Here is a 23,128-nt window from a genome sequence, read left to right on the forward strand (position 1 = left end):
AGAGCTGGTAAGTGAGTATTTATCAGTCTGTACTCCTGTAGATGATGCTTATGCTGCAGCTGAGGGTTACTTTGTATTGCATTATTAATAATTTAGATAGAAATGTAACCTTTTTCATTTGAGCCTAATCTTTATAATTGTTAGTTGAGCTCTCAGAGTGGCACACCTGTGTATATTAGAAATTACTGAAAAGGTTAGGGCTCAAGGTCTGGAATAATCTTCATTCGAGTGGATTAAGAGGATGAACAGATGCTGTTTTGTGCCTTTTTCCCATATCTTCAACAGTTTGATAAATCATAGCATGTTCCCTTAGACAGAAAGCGACCTGATGTGGTTACTATAAAATGAAAAAGTTGGAATCAGGAAAACGCAGGTCTATCAGCCTGGTATCAGTTACTGAGATGTGAGGCGGATAATAAGTGATATCTTTTATGATCATTGGGAAATGCAAAGGGGAATTGGAAAGTCTCCCCAAAGAATAAATTCTGCCAAACCGATTCAATTTTCACCAGGGTGCGAGATTATGGGCGACAGTGACCCAGACTTTTAGAAAACTGTTGTTCAGGTTCCTTTCACTAGGAGGTTAGATCACAAGGTAGAATCATGCAACATTACTAAGGAGTAGAAATACTGGTTAGAAATAAGCTTCAATCACATCCAGCACCTTTTAGTTTTACAGAGTTTGTTCATCTTGAAGAAATGTTACCAGTGGTATCTCCAGGAACCAATTTTAGAGCCACATATTTTCATAGACTTAATTCATGATATAATTATTTACGAATATGTTGGACATATGATGAGCAAATTGGCAAATGAGACCAAAATCTAATCACGTAGGATTACAGATAAAGGCCATTACAGCACATATTGACATTTATGTTCTATTCAAGCCCTGTCAACATCTTTCCTGTCTAAATCGATGATTATAACCCTTTATTGCTTAACTAGCTACCTCTAAAACCTATCTATACTATTTATTTCACCAGTTCCTCTGCTGGTGAGTTTCACATTCTCAACACATTCCATACAAATACGTTTTTCTCTGGTTTCTCGGTCAGTATTTTGGATTGCTGGTCTCCAGTTTTGCTCTTCCCCACAAAAGGGAAACACCTTTGCTGGATCTACTCTGTCAAAGCATTTCACAGTTTTAAAGCCCTCTATTAGGTCACCCCTCAATTTTCTCCTTTCAAGAGAAAGAAAACACAGCCTGTTCACCTATTGTTGACAGATATGCATGGATTAGGTTGAATTAAAGGAAATTCAAAAGGAATTAAATTCACTAGTGGACTTGGCCATACAGTAGTGCTAACTTGTATTAATGTAATTGTTTCATTATATTGCTACTAATTTGCTGAAGATTCAGTTTTGCTGAGAAAGGACACATTTTGTCAAAGCTTTTGTACCAGCCTCCATTACTTCCTCTGGCAGCTCATTCCATACACGTACCACCCTCTATGTGAAAAAGTTGCCCCTTAGGGCTCTTTTATATCTTTCCCCTCTCACCCTAAACCTATACCCTCTAGTTCTGGACTCTTCCACCCCAGAGAAAATACTTTGTTTATTTATCCTATCCATGCCCCTCATAATTTTGTAAAACGCTCTAATGTCACCCCTCAGCCTCCAACGCTCCAGAGAAAATGGCCCCAGGCTGTTCAGTCTCTCCCTATAGCTCAAATCCTCCAAACCTGGCAACATTCTTGTAAATCTTTTCTGAACCCTTTCAAGTTTCACAACATCTTTCTGACAGGAAGGAGACCAGAATAGCATGCAATATTCCAACAGTGGTCTAACCAATGTCCTGTACAGACACAACATGACCTCCCAACTCATGTACTCAATACTCTGATCGATAAAGGAAAGCATACCAAACGTCTTCTTCACTATCCTATCTACCTGCAACTCCACTTTCAAGGAGCTATGAACCTGCACTCCAAGGTCTCTTTGATCAGCAACACTCTGAGATCTAGCTAAGATTTGCTTTCCCAAAATGCAATACCTTGCATTTATCTGAATTAAACTCCATCTGCCATTTCTTAGCTTATTGGCCCATCTGATCAAGGTCCTGTTGTAATCTGAGGTAACCTTCTTCGCTGTCCACTACACCTCCAATTTTGGTGTCATCTGCAAACTTACTAACTATACCTCTTATGCTCACATCCCAATCATTTATATAAATGATGAGAAGTAGAGGCCTCAGCACTGATCCTTGTGGCACTCCACTGGTCACAGGCCTCCAGTTCGAAAAACAACCCTCCACCACCACCCTTTGTCTTCTACCTTTGAGCCAGTTCTGTATCGAAATGGCTAGTCCTCTCTGTATTCCATGAAATCTAACCTTGCTCACCAGTCTCCCATGTTAACCTTGTCGAACGCCTTACTGAAGTCCATATAGATCACATCAACCTTCATCAATTCTCTTTGTTACTTCTTCAAAAAACACAATTAAGTTTGTAAGACATGATTTCCCTCGCACCAAGCCATGCTGACTATCCTTCATCGGTCCTTGCCTTCCCAAAGACATCCTGTCCCTCAGGATTCCCTCCAACAACTTGCCCACCACTGACGTCAGGCTCACTGGTCTATACTTCCCTGGCCTGTCCTTACCACCTTTCTTAAACAGTGGCACCACATTAGCTAATCTCTAGTCTTCTGACACCTCACCTGTGACTATCGATGATAAAAATATCTCAGCAAGAGGCGCAGCAATCACTTCTCTAGCTTCCCACAGAGTTCTAGGGTACACCTGATCAGGTCCTGGGGATTTATTCACCTTTGTGCATTTCAAGACATCCAGCACTTCCTCCTCTGTAATATGGACAGTTTTCAAGGTGTCACCATCTATTTCCTTAAATTCTATATCTTCCATGTTCTTTTCCACAGTAAATACTGATGCAAAATACTCATTTAGTATCACCTCCATCTCCTGCAGCTCCACACAAAGGCCGTCTTGCTGATCTTTGAGGGGCCCTATTCTCTTGTTAGTTACCCTTTGGTCCTTAATATATTTGTAAAAACCCTTTGGATTCTCCTTAATTCGATTTGCCAAAGCTATCTCATATCATCCTTTTGCCCTCCTGATTTTCCTTTTCAGTATACTCCTACTGCCTTTATACTCTTCTAAGGATTTACTCGATCTATCCTGTCTATACCTGACATATGCTTCCTTCTTTTTCTTAACCAAACCCTCAATTTTTTTGTCATCCAGCATTCCCTATTCTCACCACTCTTTCCTTTCACCCTAACAGGAATATACTTTCTCTGGATTCTAATTATCTCATTTCTGAAGGCTTCCCATTTTCCAGCCATCCCTTTACCTGCGAACATTTGCCCCCAATAAGTTTTTGAAAGTTCTTACTTAATACTGTCGAAGTTGGCCTTTCTCCAATTTAGAATGTCAACTTTTAGATCTGGTCTGTCCTTTTCCACCACTATTTTAAATCTAAAAGAATTATGATCGTTGGCCCCAAAGTGCTCCCCCACTGACACCTCAGTCACCTGAGCTGCCTTATTTCCCAAGAGTAGGTCAAGGTTTGCACCTTCTCTAGTAGGTACATCCACATACTGAATCAGAAAGTTTTCTTGTACACACTTAACAAATTCCTCTCCATCTAAACCCTTAACACTATGGCAGTCCCAGTCAGTGTTTGGAAAGTTAAAATCCCCTACCATAACCATCCTATTTTCATGCAGAGGGTGGTACGTGTATGGAATGAGCTGCCAGAGGAAGTGATGGAGGCTGGTACAATTGCAACATTTAAAAGGCATTTGGATGGTTATATGAATAAGAAGGGTTTGGACAGATATGGGCTGGGTGCTGGCAGGCTAGATTGGGTTGAGATATCTGGCTGGCATAAACGGGTTGGACCAAAGGGTCTGTTTCCATGCTGTACATCTTTATAACTCTGTTCATCTTGCACTCATTTGGATATTTCATAAGAATACAAAGTTCAGGGTTATCCATGGACAGAGAGTGTTGATTGGTTGGCAAGTGGACTCTGTTTGGCAAAGGTGTCGCCAAGGAGAATGTATTCTTAAATGCTGATTGATGGTGGCCAGGATTTGTTTAAATTTAAAACCAGGCAAGTTGACTTTGATTGTCAGGGCATTGCCCTAAGAAATGAACAGTGAAGTGCATGTTTATATGCTCTTTCTGACTGGAAAGAACAGGGCTATGTATATTAATATATATAATTTCTAGTATGCACAAGCATGCCAGTCTGTGAGCCTAAGTGATAATTATAAATTTTGGTCAGAGTAATTCTTTGCACATTCAGGATTATCCAACAAATGCTGTCCAATTGCTTGTCTAATGTTGGTCATCACATTGTATGTTTTGCAAATGTAAAGTGGCTACATATGACCCGCACCTTGCTTGTTGTGAACAACTGAAGGGACATACTGCTTGATGTGGCTCACCAGTCTTTGGGATGTCCAGCTTACATAGCTGACACCGCAGCAGCACTGAAATTCTGATTTCTGTGATAGGTAGTTAACAGGTCAGGAGGGAGCATTAGTCATGTTGCTACTAAAGTTTTCAAAAACTTTACATTTTGACTGGGCCTTGTACTGCCTTCAATATTCACTTAAACAATTTCAGATCATAACCTTTGCCTTCATTATTGTTAGTTTGGATCTGTAACTTTCTCATCTCGTTTTATTCCTTCGCTTGGTGTTTGGATGACTGATGCCCTGCCGTGTGCCTCCTCTCGATATGTTTTTCTTTGACTTATCCCATTAGCGTGCCCTTTTGGTTACACTCTGTGAAACTTTTTCTCATTTAAAATCTCCTACCCTTCCCCATTACACTCTTTTGCTTTATTCTTCCTCCACATCCTCTGTTTCATTTAATCAAAACATAGGAACAGGAGTAGGCCATTTGGCCCATTGAGCCTGTGCCACCATTCAGTGAGATCATGGTTGATTTGTGGCCTAACTCCATATATCCGCCTTTGGCCCATATTCCTATACACCTTTGCTTAACAAAAAGAAACTTATTATCAGATTTAAAATTAATAACTGATGGAGCATCAATTGCCATTTGTTGAAGTCAGTTCAAGCCTCTATAACCTTTTGTTTCGACAAGTGCTTCCTAACATCTCTCCTGAACAGTCTGGCACCAAATGTTTAGACCTTGTCCCTTAGTTCTAGATTCCCCAATCATGGGAAATAGTTTACCTTTATCTACCCTAGTCTTTCCTGTTAATGTCTTGAAGACTTCAATCAGATCACCCCTTAAACTTCTAACTTCCAGGAAAAAATATATCTAATTTGAGTAATCTCCCCTCATACCTTAACCCCTGAAGTCAAAGGTATCATTCTTGTAAACTCCCATTGTCTTTCCTCCAAGACCAATATATCCTTCCTAAGTTGAGGCCTACAGTTCACAGGGCTGAAACATTAACTTATTTTCTCCCTCTACAAATACTGAGTGTAGTGTTTTTCCTTTGTTTTTATGTCAACTTTCCATTTTGCATTATTTTGTCTTTTGTAACCATAGATAACTGGGTAATTTTAGAATGATCCCAGTAGGCAGCTTGAAGCTTTGTTCCTGCACTGCCTGAGAAGTGGATCCAAAGCTCAGCAGGTACCATGCCAAAATAATGCAGATATTGGAGCTCTGAAATAAAAACTGAGACTTGGAGAAACTCAGCAACTATAAAGAGAGTTAACAATCCAAGTCCAATATGACTGTTCTTTGGCACACCCCATACCACACCATTTACTGGGAACATAATTAAATGTTAACTCAATGCTGATAAATGGGTTAGCGTCTCATTAAATACACAGAAACATTGTTTGCTGATTGCATAGACCTGAGCCTTGTTACATTTCTACTCCATGTGGAATGTAGTTGCTGACTTTGAACACCTCATCCTGGTTGAACCTTTGTCATCCCTGTCTTGATACCATTGTGCCTATAACCCCTTCTGTTATGTTCCCTTTGGAAAGTTTTTAACTTCTTAAAATTCCTTCTGAATTTTCCTCTCTTTGAAACAATTAATTGAAGATATTTCGCCTCGAGCACTTTCAATGCTGAGGTGATTTTTCTGATGATTGCATTGTACGCTCCTGACTTTGTTTGGAATACTGCTCCTATGTCTCAATCTCCTCTGTTAAACAACCCTTGCATCATCCACCATTTCTTTACCATGTTTTGCAGCAGAAGTCAAAACCATTCCAGATGAAAACTGGGAAACATAGGCACTGGAAAGTCATCAAGAAAAGGATTGTTGCTCCACTTCTATACTACATGGCAACGATAGCCCACAGATCCCACTCCTCTCAGCACCTTGATTTTAAAAATTGTTACCCTTGCTTGCAAGTCCCTCTGAAATTTCACCTCTTGCTAACTCTTTAATCTCCTACTGTGCAAACCTTGGCAATCTCTGCTTTCCCCTAATTCTGATCCCTTATGCATCGCTGTTTTTAATCACTCCACCATTGTGCTTTGCCTTCAGGTGCCTGCACCCTGAGGTTTGGAATTCCCTCTCTAACACTCTACCTCTTTACCTCCCTCCTATCCCTTACGACACTCTTTTATAGCAAATTCTTCTACCTAAATCTTTAGTCATTTGTCCTAATTATTTTTCACATAACTGCATGTTAGATTTTGCTTCACAATGTCCTTGTGAAGCCTCTTGGGTGTTAGTTTTACTTAAAGATGCTCTACAAAAACAAGTTTAAATAATGTACAATTGGGTGGCATGGTGGCTCAGTGGTTAGCACTGCTCTCTCTCTCACACCACCAGGGACCTGGGTTTGATTCCACCCTCAGACAACTGTCTGTGTGGAGTTTGCGTGTTCTCCCTCTATTTCCTCCGGGTGCTCCGATTTCCTCTCACAGTCCAAAGATGTGAAGGCTAGGTGGATTGGCCATGTTAAATTGACCTGAGTGCCCAGGCTAGTTGGATTAGCCATGGAAAATGCAAGGTTACAGGAATAGGGTGGGTCTGGGTAGGATGCTCTTCAGAGGGTTGGTGTGCATGTGATGGACTGAATAGCCTGCTTCCTTGCTGTAGGGATTCTATGATTACTGGTTATACAGTTCAAGCTACTTTGTGTTGTAAACAAGTAGCCAGTGGAATGTTTATAATATTGAAAGTGGGCTCCAAAGTAGATAACGGCGAATTCCTGCTCAAAACAAAATGAGTGAGTCAACTTGGAGTTATTTACTATATCATTGGTACATGGTCACCACTACTGAATTGAATTTTTGATTCTATGTTTAATTAATTAACTGAATTCAAACTCCTCTGTTGCCATTTCAAATGTGTACTTTCTGAGTGATTAGACCAGCCCATTGGCTTACGAGTTTAACATTGTAGCAACATGCTACGTTTCCGAATGGCTCCAGCTTCTTATGTGTGGTTCAAAGAGTCACAATGCCCAGCCCCTGATCTGCTCTTGTAGCTATGTTATTTATACAACAGGTCTAGTTCCGTTTCAGGTCAATGGTGACCACCAGGATCTTTATAGTTAGTGATTGTGGCAATGGGGAGTAATGAAGAGCCAATGAATACTCACATCCCAACATTTTCCTTTGTACTAAGTATGACTCCACCTGGTAAATGGTGACAAGGATGAAACCAGTTTGCTCTTGTGGATGGTGGTCTCAGGCTGTGCTCTAGGCTCTGTGATCTGAGGGGGTGTGGGAACCTGGGACCTCAGTTTGGGGCTGAGGAGCTGTGTCTGAGATCTGAACTGAGTGGGGCATCCAGTCCAGTCTGGTGTCTGAGCTCTGGTGGATTGGGTCAGAGGTTGTCTCGACCTTGATCTGGTGTTTCAGAGTTTGGCGTTTGAGCTGTTTGGGATTGGGGTTTCCTGGGCTGGACTGTCGCCAGGAGATTGGGCGGGTTTAAGGTCTGGATTTGGAGAGAGCTGGGCTCTGGGGAGCTGTTTGCATTTTGGGAAGGGCTGAGGAGGGGGGAGTCATCTGTGTTTGAGGAGGGGGTTCATGTCCCTGGATTGTGGGGAGGCTTCAAGGCTGTTGTTTTTTTGCGAGGGTTTAGGTTTCGGGAGAGGGTCGGTGTTTTGGGGAGGGGTGTGTCTGTGTTATTGGGGTGGGCTCTGCGCTGGGGGGGGGGGGCGGGAGGGGCTCTGTCATCATTCTGGGGAGGGTCCTGAGGTCCAGGAGGGCTCGGTCAGTCTGAGAAGTTTCTCAGTTTCTCTCTCTCGCTCTCAGCGACATGTGGAGGGAGCGGGGGGCGGACCCGAGATTCCTCTCGCCCTGATCCAAGAGAGCGGGAGCCGCAGCGGCGGAGGTGCCGGGACCGGAGCAGGGGGGAGGAGGGGGAGCTGCCGGGACCGGAGCCGCTCCCGGGTGGATCCTCACGCTGATGGGAACCAAACACTCGAGCCGCTGCCTCCTCCGCCGGGCGGCTAGAATCACCGAGAGCGACAGCGCCGAGGTACGGAACCGAGAGCCGGGCGGGCGGCAGCGGCTCCGCCCGGGGGTCAGCTCTGTCCCCACGCTCTCCGCAAGTCTCGCTGGTCGGTCTCCGGGAACCCCTCCCCCCGCATTCCCGGGACACCCTCCCCCCGCATTCCCGGGACCCTCTCCATCCCCATTCCCGGGACCCCCTCCCTCCCCATCTCCGGGACCCTCTCCATCCCCATTCCCGGGACACCCTCCCTCCACATTCCCGGGACCTCCTCTCTCCTCATTCCCGGGACCCCCTTCCCCCCCATTCCCGGGACCCTCTCCCTCCCCATTCCCGGGACCTCCTCTCTCCCCATTCCCGGGACCCCCTCCCCCCCCCCATTCCCGGGATACCCTCCCTCCACATTCCCGGGACCCCCTCTCTCTCCATTCCGTGGACCCTCTCGTCCCATTCCCGGGACACCCTCCCTCCCCATTCTCGGGGCCCCCTCTCCCCATTCCCGGGGCCCCCTCTCCCCATTCCCGGGACCCCCTCCCCCCCCCCATTCCCGGGACCCCTCTCTCTCCATTCCGTGGACCCTCTCTCCCCATTCCCGGGACACCCTCCCTCCCCATTCCCAGGGCCCCCTCTCCCCATTCCCGGGGCCCCCTCTCCCCATTCCCGGGACCCCCTTTCCATTCCGGGTACACTCTCCTCTCCATTCCAGGGACACCCTCCCTCCCCCATTCCCTGCACCCCCTCCCTCCCCACTGCCGGGAGTCCCTCCCTTCCCCATTCCCGGGACCCTCTCCTCCACATTCCCGGGATCCTCTCTCCCTCCCGTTCCCGGGACCGTCTCACCCCCATTCCCAGATTCCTCGTTCTCCATTCCTCTGATCCCTCCCCATTCCTCGGATTCTCCCTGTCCATTCCCGGGAACCTTCCTTCCCTATTGCCTGGGACCTCTTCCTCTGGCCGTACCCTGATCCCCGGGATTGGTCTTGCTCCCAGGTCAGCGGGAGTGTTCTGATCCAGAGCGCCGCTCCGGAAGGCGAGAGGAGCCGCTGTCCGAGGTCCTGAAACCGCCCAGGGGCAAGTTTTCATGTGACCCTGAAATGTGGGAGTGGGAGGGAGCCGAATAATGGGGAATGGGAGTGGGGAGCATAAGGGGCAGAGTGGGAGGGAATGGTTTGGGGGAATGGGAGGGGAGGTGGGGTAAGGGGAGTGGGAGGATGTGGATTTAGGGGGGAGCGGGAGGGAATAATGAAGGGGGCAGTGGGAGGGGGTGGTTTGGGGGAGTGGGAGGGGAGGTGGAGTAAGGGGAGTGGGAGGGTGTGGATTTAGGGGGAGCGGGAGGGAATAATGAAGGGGGCAGTGGGAGGGGGTGGTTTGGGGGAGTGGGAGGGGAGGTGGAGTAAGGGGAGTGGGAGGGTGTGGATTTAGGGGGAGCGGGAGGGAATAATGAAGGGGGCAGTGGGAGGGGGTGGTTTGGGGGAGTGGGAGGGGAGGTGGAGTAAGGGGAGTGGGAGGGTGTGGATTTAGGGGGAGCGGGAGGGAATAATGAAGGGGGCAGTGGGAGGGGGGTGGTTTAGGGGGAGTGGGAGGGGAGGTGGTTTGGGGAGAGTGTGAGGGTGTGGATTTAGAGGGAGTGGGAGGGAATGGTGCAGGGGGAGTGGGAGAGGATGGCATGGGGGAGTGGGAGAGGATGGCATGGGGGAGTGGGAGAGGAGGTGGTGTAGGGCAGAGTGGTAAAGGGGTGGTGGTTTAGGGGTAGTGGGAGGGTCTGGAGGGGGGAGGTGGGAGAGAGGTGGTGGAGGGGGAGTGGGAGAGGGGTCGTGTAGAGGGAGGTGGGGTGGTAGTTAGGGGGAAGTGGGAGGGTGTGGTGTAGGGGGCGTAGGAGACGGTGTAGGGAGCGTGGGGGTTGGTGTAGGGGGAAGATTGGGAGGGGGTGGGGGTGTTGGGAGAGTGGGAGGGGGTGTAGGGAGCGTGGGGGTTGGTGTAGGGGGAAGATTGGGAGGGGGTGGGGGTGTTGGGAGAGTGGGAGGGGGTGTAGGGAGTGTGGGGGTTGGTGTAGGGGGAGATTGGCACGGCCTGGTTTAGGGGAGTGAGACGGTGTTGGGGGAATTTGAGGGGGAATATCGGCGGGAGTGGAGGGGGTTGTGTAGGAAGGTGTAGGGGTGGAGGGGCTAGGGTAGTGGAAAGTGGGGGGGCTGTAGGGGGAGAGGGGTTGTGTGGGGGGAGGGGGTGGTGTAGGGAGGAGTGGGAGGGGGTGGTGTAGGGAGGAGTGGGAGGGGGTGGTTGTGCATGGAGAGTAGGAGTGGGGTAGTGAAGAGAGGTGGTCTGTAGGGGTTGTGGGAGAGTGTGTGTACGGAGTAGTTGGAAGGGGGTTTATTTGGGGGGTGGGGAATTGAGTGATTTATCTCATGAACAATCCGGAGGGATACACGCGATGTCAGTGAGTCTCCAGTCCAGCCTGTCTCCCTCGCTTTCTCTCTCTGAGAGCCTGGCTTATTTGCAAAAACTGCTGCTTCAATCTGGGACGAGGAGGCTATTAATAGACCGAGAGCCCAACTTCTGTCACATTCAGCGCGAACTAGTGCACACTCGGCGCATTCATTCATTCATTTCCCTTCAGATCTGAAACTATTGCTCGCTATTCCTGACCTACATCTTCATCTTGGTCAAGCGTGCAGAGAGACAGAGAGAGAGAAAAGGAGAGCGACATTTGGACTCGCAATGACCAACCGAGAGGTCAAAAATGACATTCAGTTAAAAAAAACACACACATTGGCAGAGGATTTTACTAACTCGAGCCGTTTTAGAATGCAGCCTTTGGGTTAGACTGAAAGCAGCAGCTTTGCGTTGGAGGTGTTGATACTGCTGGATGTAAATGCATGCATTTAACTGGGTGCGTGTCCATCATGCGGGGGGGAAATCACAAATATTTCTGCATTTAGCATTAGCACAGGTTGAAAATGCATTTCAATCTTCAGGGTAAAGGACATCCCTTCCTGAAGTGCAAGCTTAGATCCTCATATCGCAGAAGGAGGCCATTCAGCCGCCCACCCCATTCAAGCCATTCTTTGGAAGGCAGATCGATTAATCCCACGCCCCTACTCCTTCCTCACAGCCGAGCCATTGATTTCTCTGCCAGCCTGTCCTCCGGTCCCTTTACTGAACCTATGTGTGTTGCCGTGTCCGGCAGCATACCCCAGATCATGACAATTCACTGTTCAATGTTTTATTTTCCTGTGAAATTACTCTTGGACTTTCGTGGCACTGGGTAGAACATTGTTTTCCCAGTTTCTCAATTTAACTGAAGTTCCTGGTTCCTCTCTGCACCTGCTCGAAAGCCTTGTCTGAAGTTTATTGCCCAGAATTGAACACAATGCTCCTGCTGCCTGGTGAATTATAATGGTAATTCCTCTTTCATAGTCTGCTCCCCAGAACCCATAGGCTGTTTGAACAGCCTGCTCAACCAACCCTGTCACCTGCAGGATTTGTCTGTGTACACTTGTAGGTCTCTGTCCATTCACTGCATTTTGCATGGTACCTTTTCATTCACATCCCCTTATCTCATTTTCCTTCCAATTCACTGCTTTAAATTTCACCATCCACGTGTCCACACATTTCTATTGTCAGTGTCCTGCTGGGGTTTATTTCTTTCTATTTATTCAGGGGATGTGGACTTCACCGACTGTGGCAGCATTAATTACCAATCCCTAACCGTCCTTCAGAAGGTGGGGATTAGCTGCCTTCTTGAGTTCATGTGATCCATCTGGTGTAGGTGGACTCACAGTGCTGTCAGGAAGGGAATTCCAGGTTTTTTGACCCAGTGCCACTGAAATTGATATATTTCCAAGTCTGGATGCTGACTGATGGAGAGAAGAACTTGCAGTTGATAGGTCTTCCCAGGCATTTGCTGCCCATGTCCTTCCAGAAAGTGGTGGTCATGGATTTGAATGATGCTGACAAAGGAGCTTGGTGAATTTCTGCAGTGCATCTTGTAGGTGGTACACAATGTTGCTACTGAGTGCTGGTGGTCAGGGTTGAATGTTTGAGGATGTGGTGCGAATCAAGTGAGGTGCGTTGTCCTGGATAGTGTCAAGCTTGAGTGCTTTTGGAGCTGAACCCATCCAGGCAAGTCGGGAGTATTTCATCACATTCCCAACTTGTGCCTTGTAGATGATGGACAATGTTTGGGGAGTTTAGTTAGAGAACCAACAATGCATTCCATCTGATCTGGGTGATGGTGTAATATACATCACTTTGATCATTGCCGGTCTTTTAGGTACCCTTTTTAGATATTCTTTAATTGCTCTCCTACCTTTACCACTAATAGTGACACTGGCCACTTCACCTTTATTAGTGAGGACAGCTGTGTACCTCATTAATACCTCAACTATGACCTCTCCTTCCTCAAAGTTTATTTTCGTTACCCGTCCCTAGAATTGCCTGCTGTTCTTTGTGTATTTAGAAAAACCTTTTCCATTTCCTATCATGTCAGCTGCTGATCTTTTGTCATGTTTTTTGCCTCTTTTAGTTCCCGTTTCATGGTCTCCCTTTCTATATTCAACTTGGTTGTAAAAAATAACCTTGTATTTTTACAGTGCTTTTCACCATCCCTGGATTTCAGCCAATGACATACTTTGGAAGTGTAGTCATTGCTGTAACAGAGGAAAGATAGCAGCTAATTTTTACACTGCAAGATTCCACAAACAACGCTGTAATTACTGATTTAATTAATGAAAGCAAATGCCTAAAGCCAAGCAATTGCTTTCTCATTTGATGATGAATAGTCTGCCACTTGGTCTATAAAGGGGGCATCCTCAATAATCTGCAATATTGATTAGAGTAGATTCCATGCAGTGTGGAAACAGGCCCTTCGGCCCAACAAGTCCACTCTGACACTCTGAAGAATAACCCACCCAGACCCACTTCCCCTTTGACTAATGCATCTCACTCTATGGGCAATTTAGCATGGCTAATTCACCTGGTTTGCATATTGCTTGTGTATTTTCACAAGTGCATAAGGAGTTTGTACTGAGGCCCCAGTGTTGGAGGTTGACTGTGAGGGACCCCGGTTTAAACACTATTTAGCTAGGGCCACTGTTGCTGGACTAGTTCAAAGCCTAGCATGTGATGGGGGGGAGGGGGTGTGTGTCAGAAGGAACTTGTTAGTGACTTTGCATATTCCCCATTCCTTGAAATAAAGAATGTCCCCTTTGCTTGGGAAAGTTGCTGAGATGGAAGATAGAAGTCTATGGATTGAACAGGTCATTGTGGAGAGGGGAAGTGAGGTGCAACACAAATTGTTTCAACCAGTTTGTGGGTTTTCACTGGTCGCTGAACAGACTTGTCACAGAGAGATGTTAGTGAGCCCAGGAAGCCAGGGAAAGAGGTGGTACGCAGAACAATTCCAGTTATGATGCACATTGTGGCATTCAGTTGAGTGCCAACAAGATGATAACCTTTGCCATTTAGATACAGTACTCTATCAAGTACAGTAGAACAAATAGTGAGCTATGTACGGCAATGCCTCCTGTTGATCCAGCAATATTTTGTGAACAGCTCATGTCTGGGTTTAATATTTGCTGCTGTTTCCTTCAGTTTTGCTGGAAGGACTCAATCCAAACTAGACTCACTCCCGAGTGTGTTGGGTTGGGATTATGCTTTACGTTTTCACTTTCCATTTGGATATTTTGTCACTGGCATCATGGTGGTGACATACACTGGACATGATTTGGAGAGATTCAGCATGCGACACCATGTGCTGTAACAGTCTACAAATCTTGTTACATCTTCATTAAGGATCTGCTGCAGAAGGGTACAGTTAAAACAGCAAAACTAATGTTATCAGCGTGGAAATCATCATCACCTACAAAATGCACAACTGCCTGGAAGGACAAGGGCTGCAGTTACATGGGAACGCCATCACCTGCAAGTTCCCCTCCAAACCGGTCACCATCCAGACTTGGAAATATATTGCCATTCCTTCACTGTCACTGGGTCAAAATCCTGGAATTCCCTCCCTTAGGGCATTGTGGGTCAAGCTATGGCACATGGACTGTAATGGTTCAGGAAGATATCTCACCACCACCTTCTCAAGGACAACTAGGATGGGCAATGAATGCTGGCCAGTCAGCCATGCCCAATATCTTATGAGTGAATATAAAACAATGGACTTCAAGATGTTGTTTTAGGCAGGCCATTTGTATAAATGTTGAACAGCACTGAGACTAGCATTGAGACTTACAGTTGTCCATTGACCAGTCTTCTCCATACATTTTCCCTTCCCCAAGTTCCTCCTTGATCCTAGGAAGTGGTGCTAAGCAAACAGTTCCAGTTATGATGCACAGTTGAGTGTCAACAAGATGTGTGTGTGTGTGTGTGTGTGTGTGTGTGTATGTATGTGTGTGTGTGTGATGACCTTTGCCATTTAAGTGCCCGAGTGGTTCTGACTTTGTTGGATCTTCCCTAAAGAAGGTGACACAGGACTCTTTCTGGCTTAAGAATTGGTGGGTGGAAGCCCCTTTGATCTTCACTAAATCTAGCCTCATGCATTTGGTTATTGAGAAAGCGTTTTCTTGGATAAATGTCCTTTTCCAGAACAGTCCTGATCTTATTGAATGGTGGAGCAAGCTGGAGAGGCCAAATAACTTACTCCTGCTCCTAATTCATATTTTACCCCTTGGAGGAATGTGTCCACACTGTACTCAAACTGTCTCATCTTTGAAGGCGTCCCATAGATTGTTATTGACGATGGAGGAGGTTCATCACCAGTTTTTCAACGGTAAATGGAATAGGCAATAAAGATAACTATGTCAGTGATCCCAACATTTAATGAGTGTACAAACATGCGAATAAGGAATGTATGTAGGCCACTCAGCCCTTCAAACTTATCCCACCATTCAAAGAGATCGTGGCTGAACTGATTTTAACCTTACCTCCACATTCCTGCAATCCCCAGTAGTCTTTCATCCCCTTGGTAATCAAATATCTACCTACCTCTGTCACAAAAACATGAAAGATTCTGTTTCCACTGCCTTTTGTGGAAGGGAATTCCAAAGATTCATAACCCTCGGAGAGAGAAAAAAAACGTTTCCTCATATCTTTCCTAAATGGGCAACTTCTCATTTTCAAACCATGATCCCTTCACTGAGCTGCTTTAATGCAATAACATCCTCCAGTGACTAGTACTGTACACAGTAATCCAGGTGTGGTCTCATCATTGTCCTGTATAATTGAAGCATAACCTCCTTATTCTTGCATTCAATTGCCCTCACAATAAACCATAACATTCTATTAGCTTTTCAGATTACCTGCTGTACCTGCACTCTAACCTTCCATGTTTTATGCACTAGGACTCCCAGATTTCTCTCCATCTCAGAGCTCTGCAACCACTTACCATTTAGATAATATCCATTTTTATTTTTTCTGCCAAGATGAACAATTTCACACTTTCTTACATTGTGCTCCATTTGCTGGTCTTTTCCAACTTACTTAACATATCTACATCCCTTTGTAGGCACCTTAACTCATTTTCTTACCTATCTAAACATGTATAAATAAATATATAAAAACAAAATGTTCATTTACTTTCACAACTGCTGATCTACACTGCTTTTCAACTCATTTACGTTAGCCCCCCTTCAGGTGCATGTATTTCATCCCTGACTCTTTTCCATATCCATTCCATACCTATTGCAATTTGATCCAATTGCCCCACTTCATTCTCTGCAATTAGATCCAGGACTGCTTCCTTTCTCATTGTTTTTGACCAGTATGTTCCCACTCTCCTGCACTTTTCAGGAATTACTCCCACCCTTTGTCCTTCGCAATATTATTTTCCCAGTATTTATGAAAATGTTTGAAACCTCCCACTATCACTAGTCTCTGGTCCTTGCGTCTTTTTGAAAACAAGCCTGGAAGCCTGCTCCTCTGTCTCCTTTCTATTTGATGACCCATACTGTACTCCCAGCAGCTTAATTGCTCCTGCTGTGTTCCTTGATTCAAGCAAAATAAATTCTGGTTTTGACCTTTTCTCATATAACACCCTCTTTCGTGACAGAATAGTTTCTTTGATCAATACCTACAACATATCTTTTTCACCAAATTCTCTGAATACTTTGTAGCAGAAATATTAAATTCCTGATTTATCAACACGTTAGTTCTTCCATTTTCCTGAAACCTGCTCGCAAAGTTATCCCTCTTTCTCCTTCTTACTTGGCCAAAGCATTGCCCTAACTTACTTTCTAATATTCTAAACTGAGTGCGAACAAAAGTTCCCTTTGAATGCGTCATCATTTTAATTGTGGGAAATTCTCAAGGTGTGTCAGAAAAATGGGGAATGATTATGCAAAAAAAAACCCCTCTCATTACCAGATGTGCGATTGTCTTCATTCTTTATAATATTTGGAAGTCAAGCATTTCTACATTTGGAGCAAAGTGATTTTATTGAAGAGATGGGACTTTGGTGACCTGAGTAATATGGATCGCTTATATGTTGTAGTTCAAATTGTTTTCAACCATATGTTCAACTAGAATCAGCTATGTTTAGCCTGTCATTAATATCAATTAGAGCTCTTTGGTTAAGGAACTTATTACAAAATCTGTGCATCTGAGATAAATACCTAATTAATATTATTTAGTAATCCATATCATTACACTTCACAAAACCAAATACAAGTGTATTGTGGCATTAATTAGCGGTAAGTAACTTTAATTCTCTTGGATTTTGTTCATGCAAAACTTTGTAATAAGACTGAAGATTGGGGAAAATGTAAAATCAGCAATAAAACATAAAAAAAAGACAAGAAAAAAATAGAGTGAGAGTAAACCAGCAAGAAATAGAAAAAAATAGTAAAATCCCTGACATGCTTACAAAAAGGAAGAGTAGCTAAAGTAAATGTTGGTCACTTAGAGAATGAGGCACGTGATTTAATAATTGGAAGTAAGGAAATAGTGGAGGCTTTGAATAAATATTTTGCATTTACCTTTACAGGAGAAGATGCTAAATGCATTCTAATATCATAGAAAAATGAGGGAGTAATGGGAAGGTTTCATGGCCATTAGGGAGAATGTTAAATTCAGCTCAGTCTGAGTTGAATTTAACATTTTCCCTAATGGCCATGAAACCTTCGCATTACTCCCTGATTTTCTATGATATTAGAATATTGTCATCAAACCTGATATTGTCAGAAAACCTGACCAAGCTGTTTGGTTAGGTAATCACTAGTTTAACTCAGTGATTTTGGTCCTCTTTTTAAAATAATTTCAGTCCAAGTATTAACTCAATTGTAGAATTCAAAATCAGTTATTCACAATCAATATTAATGACTTGGAATAAGGGACTGATTGCATTGTTGCCAAACTTCCTGATGATACAAATAAAAGTGGGAGAGCAAGTTGTGAGGACAATAAGTTGTAGAAGTTGTGAGCGGGAAACAAATTGACAGATGGAGTATAATGTGGTAAAATGTGAGATTATCTACAATGGATGGAGGAATAGAAAAGCAGGTTAGTACTTAAATAGAGAGTGCTTGTGGAACTCTGGTATAGATGAACCTGCATTTCCTTGTACATGAATCACAAAATGTTAGTACACAGCTACAATAAGTGATCAGGATGGCAAATGAAATATAGTTGTTTATTGCAAGGGTAATGCAGTATAAATGTAGGGAATTCTTGCTATTGCTATACAGAGAACTGGTGCGACCATACCGGTGTACATTTTTGGTTTCTTTACTTAAATTGGAGGTAGTTCAAAGAAGGTTCATGTGGCTGATTCCTGGGATGTGATATAAGGAAAGGTTGAGAAGATTGGACTGATACTCATTGGACTTTAGAAGAAGATCTCATTGAAATATAGAATATTCTGATGGTGTTTGGCATGGAAGATGTTGAGAGGATGTATCTCCTCCAGGATGAATGTTGAGCTAGGGCACACAGAATCAAAATAAGGAGGTTCCTGTGTAAGGAGGCCATGAGCAGGAATTTCTTCTCTCATAGTGTTGCGAATCTTTATATTTATCTACTCCAGAGAGCAGCAGAGGATGCGTCGTTGAATTGAGTGGAGAATGTGGTGTTGGAAAAGCACAGTAGGTCAGACAGCATCCGAGGAGCAGGAAAGAAGCCTTCAGCAGGCTTATGCCCGAAAGTCGATTTTCCTGTTCCTCGGATGCTGCCTGACCTGTTGTGCTTTTTCAGCACCACACTCTCAACTCTAATGGCCAGCATCTGCAATCCTCACTTTCGCCTCACTGAATTGTTGAACAGGTTTAAGGTTGGGATATATTTATTCTTGAATTGGAGTTGGAGGGGTGGGGGATATGTGCAGGTGGGGAAATAGAATTAAGGTCAAGATCAGATCAGCAATAATCTTAATCAACTCCTCCTCCTATTTTTTAAGTTCTTATTTTCTTAAAATTGACATCAATAAAACACTGCTATATTTATGAATAATATTTAATGGTTAATCGATGTTTTGCATGCAACAAAAAATATCAAATTGAGAATCAACTTAAAATTGATAAATACTTAGAAAGCTTACACTTTAAGTAAGTTCAAAGTAATCCAAAGCCATCTGGTTCACTAATAACCATTAGGGAAGAAAGTCTGCCATCCTTATCTGCTCTGGCCCATGTACCACCCCAGACCCACAGCAATAGGTTCACTTTTAACTGCCCTCTCGGTAATTAGGTTTCGGCAATAAATGTTGTTCTGGCCAGCAATGCCCATAGAGTGTGAACAAGAAATTTTAAATAAAAAAAAACTAAAAAGGAGCATCTAATCTGTACTTAATTATGAATTTTTTATTGGTGCATCTGTAATGTAATACATTAACAGACGCACTTATGCTAACTGACTGTGAAGCTTTAAACATTGATAAAGTGAAATTAGGATTTACTCTGTTCAATGCACAATTAATCATCTGATTGAGTAAACCTGAAAAAAATCAAGAGTGATTTGATTCATTTGGTACTTAAATGATATCTTGTAGCACAAGTGGTGGTGTCCTGATCTCTGATCCAGGTTCAAGTCCCACCTGCCTCAGAGGTATGCAATAACATCACTGAGTTATATATTTTCTAATAAATCTATTCTAAGATGTTATTGCACACCTTGAGAACAGGTGCAACTTGAAACCTGCATTTCAGGATCAGCACAGGGCCATAACCACTGTGCCATAAGAACCCCCTATAACATCTCTGAACAGGTTGGTCAGGGATTATCTTCATTTGCTACTTAACAATGGGGAGGGTATAAGGAACAGGGAGATTAATGACCAATTTGTTCAACTTCTTTTCCTCTAAAAAAGATTACTAATCTAAATTGGTGAGCCTTAGGAACTGGCTGATAAAGTTGTTTGAATTTTTTGACAGACCTTAATATTTAGGAAAAGCAAAGCATAAAAATAGCCACTTCAGAATAAAACTGCATAATTTTGTGAAATGGTGTTTTTAAAACCTTGTAAAGCATGAGCAAAACCTTTCTTGCTGTACCTAACAGTAGACAGGGAAAGTGGGGGTCAAATTGAAGCCTTAGGTTTGAGGTTCAATAGTGGTCACTATTGTGCACACACACCACACGGACAGCAGTATTCATGAAGATGGCTCATCACCACCTAATTACAAGGGGTAGTCAGGGATGGACAGTAGATACTAGTCCAGAAGGACATGAACCAAAACAAAATCAGTTGATAATAGTTCCACATTGTGTGCATGATACTTGAAATTGCTGTGGCACCATCTTTTGATCCCTGCTTTGTTTTCCACTGCACAGCCTTACCTGTCCTGTGCATCATCCTCATTTTCATGGCTTTGATCAATGATTGTCAATTTCAGCATTTACTATCCACTGACTTGCTGTGTTTACTTACATTCCTTGGCAGCACAGATCTTGGAACTTGCCGAGAAGAGAAAATGCTGCCTAACCTGTCAGGACAAATGCAAAAATGCCAATACAACGACTTATGTTACAGGAGAAAAGGCTGCTGAATGGTTTTGGCAAGTTGACCATGATTAGTTGAGGCATTGCTGTGCTTGTTTGAAATTTCACATTCTTGCCTTTGTCCTGACGAGTGCAAGACAAAAAGCTTTAGCAACCCGTTTGCTTTTGCAGCAATATATTTATGCAATGATTTTCCCTTTCCTGATTTGAGCTAAATCACTGTACATTGAGATTTCCCAGCCCTGGAATGATGAGCTCAGAAAGTGAAGCTGGAAATATTGGGGTAATTAAAGCTACAATTAGGAGGCAAAGTGGCTCCAGGATCAGTGCCACCTAATGATGACAAACTCTAAAGCACCTGCAGCTCCATTTCTCAAAGAGGGGGCTGCTGGCATCCAAGGATTCCCTCAACGTCTCAGTGCTCCAAATGGATTAGTTCCTCTCCCTCTCCATTCTGTGTGGCCTAGTACCTTCTGTGCTTTCTCTAGTTATTAGTTCTTTTCCAGGCACCAGTTTGAGGTGCCCTCACCCTTGCCACACTGGCCCAGAAGTCCCACCATCACTTGTGGGGACTTTAGAAGTTCCATCCACTGCAGTCCCACTGATTGGGCCAGCGGTATCAGGAGTCTCTCACTGTCTTTAAGTGGACATGAGCTTGTCATCAGAGAGGGTCTCAAGGAATGCTCCTGTATTGGCTTGTTCCAGAAAGTGTGAATGCAGGATGTCCCCTCTGGCCAGTAGGTGGGGACCTGAACCTAATCCCATGGGAAAATTCAACTCTTTGTGTTTCCTCGCAATTCCTTATAGTTGGTTACTGACCAGACACCAAGCACAATCGCGTGCGCGCACGTGCACACACACACACACTCAGACACTAAGCACAACAACACACACACACTCGGACACCAAGCACAACGACACACACACACACACACTCTCGGACACCGAGCACAACGACACACACACACACACACACACACTCAGACACCAAGCACAACGACACAAACACACGCACTTGATACATTGCTAACCATTTGCAAAATCCATACATTGAATACATAATAGAACTTAAAGATTTATTAGGCACAATTAACACTGAAATTATCATCAGAATTGGTTACCTTGTCTTAATGTTATGAACCAATACAGTTTATCTGCAAGGACTGAGATATTAAGTCAACTGCATTGTATTCTTTTCCATTACGATACTTGTCGCTGAATCTGGTCAAAGAAAAGATCTCTCAACAGTCCTATAGGAGACCTATTGGGATATGTGAGTTATTCTAAAGGTGATCCCAGATTACAAGTGTCTGACTTGTGAATTTATGAACGAGATCTCACATTAATATTAATTTTAAGGATCCAACATGTGAATTTTTGCTTGTGTTTATAAGCTATTATTTTATATTGTACAGTATTGTGTTCTGGCCTGTGTACAAACTGACTTATGGATGTACTCAGGAATGGAACCCATTGGTAACCCAGGGACTGCCTGTAATAATTCCATACACATAAAAGCGATTGTCATTGATCTGAAAGATAACAGGACCAGCTATAGATTGTGGCTACAAGGGCAGGTCAGAGGCTGGGAATGCTGTACTGACTCCCTAAAGCTTAGCACTGCTCAATGTGTTCACTGCAACTAGCACCTTATAAACATTGTAATTATGTTTACCTGAACCATCTGGGATACCCTGGGTAGTCCCAAAATTGTTAACCTTTGTTCATAAGACAATCCCTCCATACTGGAGATCATCCTAGTGAACCTTTTCTGAACTGCCTTCAATCAAATCATATAGTTCCGAAATAAGGGGACCAAATCTGCTCGTAGTACTCCAGATGTGGTCTCACCAGCACCTTATACAGAAAGGATGCCCAATCCTGATACACAGTGAAGGTTTATTGCATTGTGCTTAGTAGCTAATTACATTACATCTGAGTTTGTCTCTTTTGAGACATCAGCCACATCTTAGCAATAAGTTCACATTGCTACTGCTGAAGCATTCTCACCCTGATGTGCTAAAAACAAAGTTTGGGACAAGATTTGTAGCTCGGGTGCTCATTGTTGTGGTTCTGTTCGCCGAGCTGGGAATTTGTGTTGCAGACATTTTGTCCCCTGTCTAGGTGACATCCTCAGTGCTTGGGAGTCTCCTGTGAAGCGCTTCTGTGATGTTTCCTCCGGCATTTATAGTGATTTGTTTCTGCCGTTTCCAGTTGTCAGTTCCAGCTGTCCGCTGCAGTGGCCGGTATATTGGGTCCAGGTCGATGTGCTTGTTGATTGAATCAGTGGATGAGCAGCGGACAGCTGGAACTGACAACTGGAAGCGGCAGATACAAACCACTATAAATGCCGGAGGAAACAACACAGAAGTGCTTCACAAGAGGCTCCCAAGCACTGAGGATGTCACCTAGACAGGGGACGAAACGTCTGCAACATAAATTCCCAGCTCAGCAAACAGAACCACAACAATGTGCTAAAAACAAACTTGGGGCCTCACAACATTTTGCAGACTCAAATGTACACAGAACACATCGGTTATCTCCTCCCTGAATCGATTCTTGTATCCTGATTGTCAGAATGTATCTCGTGATAATCCTTTAATGTAATAACTGCCTTAAATAACAAACACCATCTAAATGAAAGCGATCCACTTAATTAGCCCTCTACCCATCGGCTGAAACATTCACTGCCTCCTCCACTGGTGGATAGTGAGCGCAGTGTGTACCATCAGCAAGATACACAACTACTATAGTAGATCATTGTAATTCAACTATTGTATTGGGATTTTCAATACTTCTCAGAGAAACCCCATCTC

Source organism: Hemiscyllium ocellatum, chromosome 19 (assembly GCF_020745735.1).
Source record: "Hemiscyllium ocellatum isolate sHemOce1 chromosome 19, sHemOce1.pat.X.cur, whole genome shotgun sequence".
NCBI lineage: Eukaryota > Metazoa > Chordata > Chondrichthyes > Orectolobiformes > Hemiscylliidae > Hemiscyllium > Hemiscyllium ocellatum.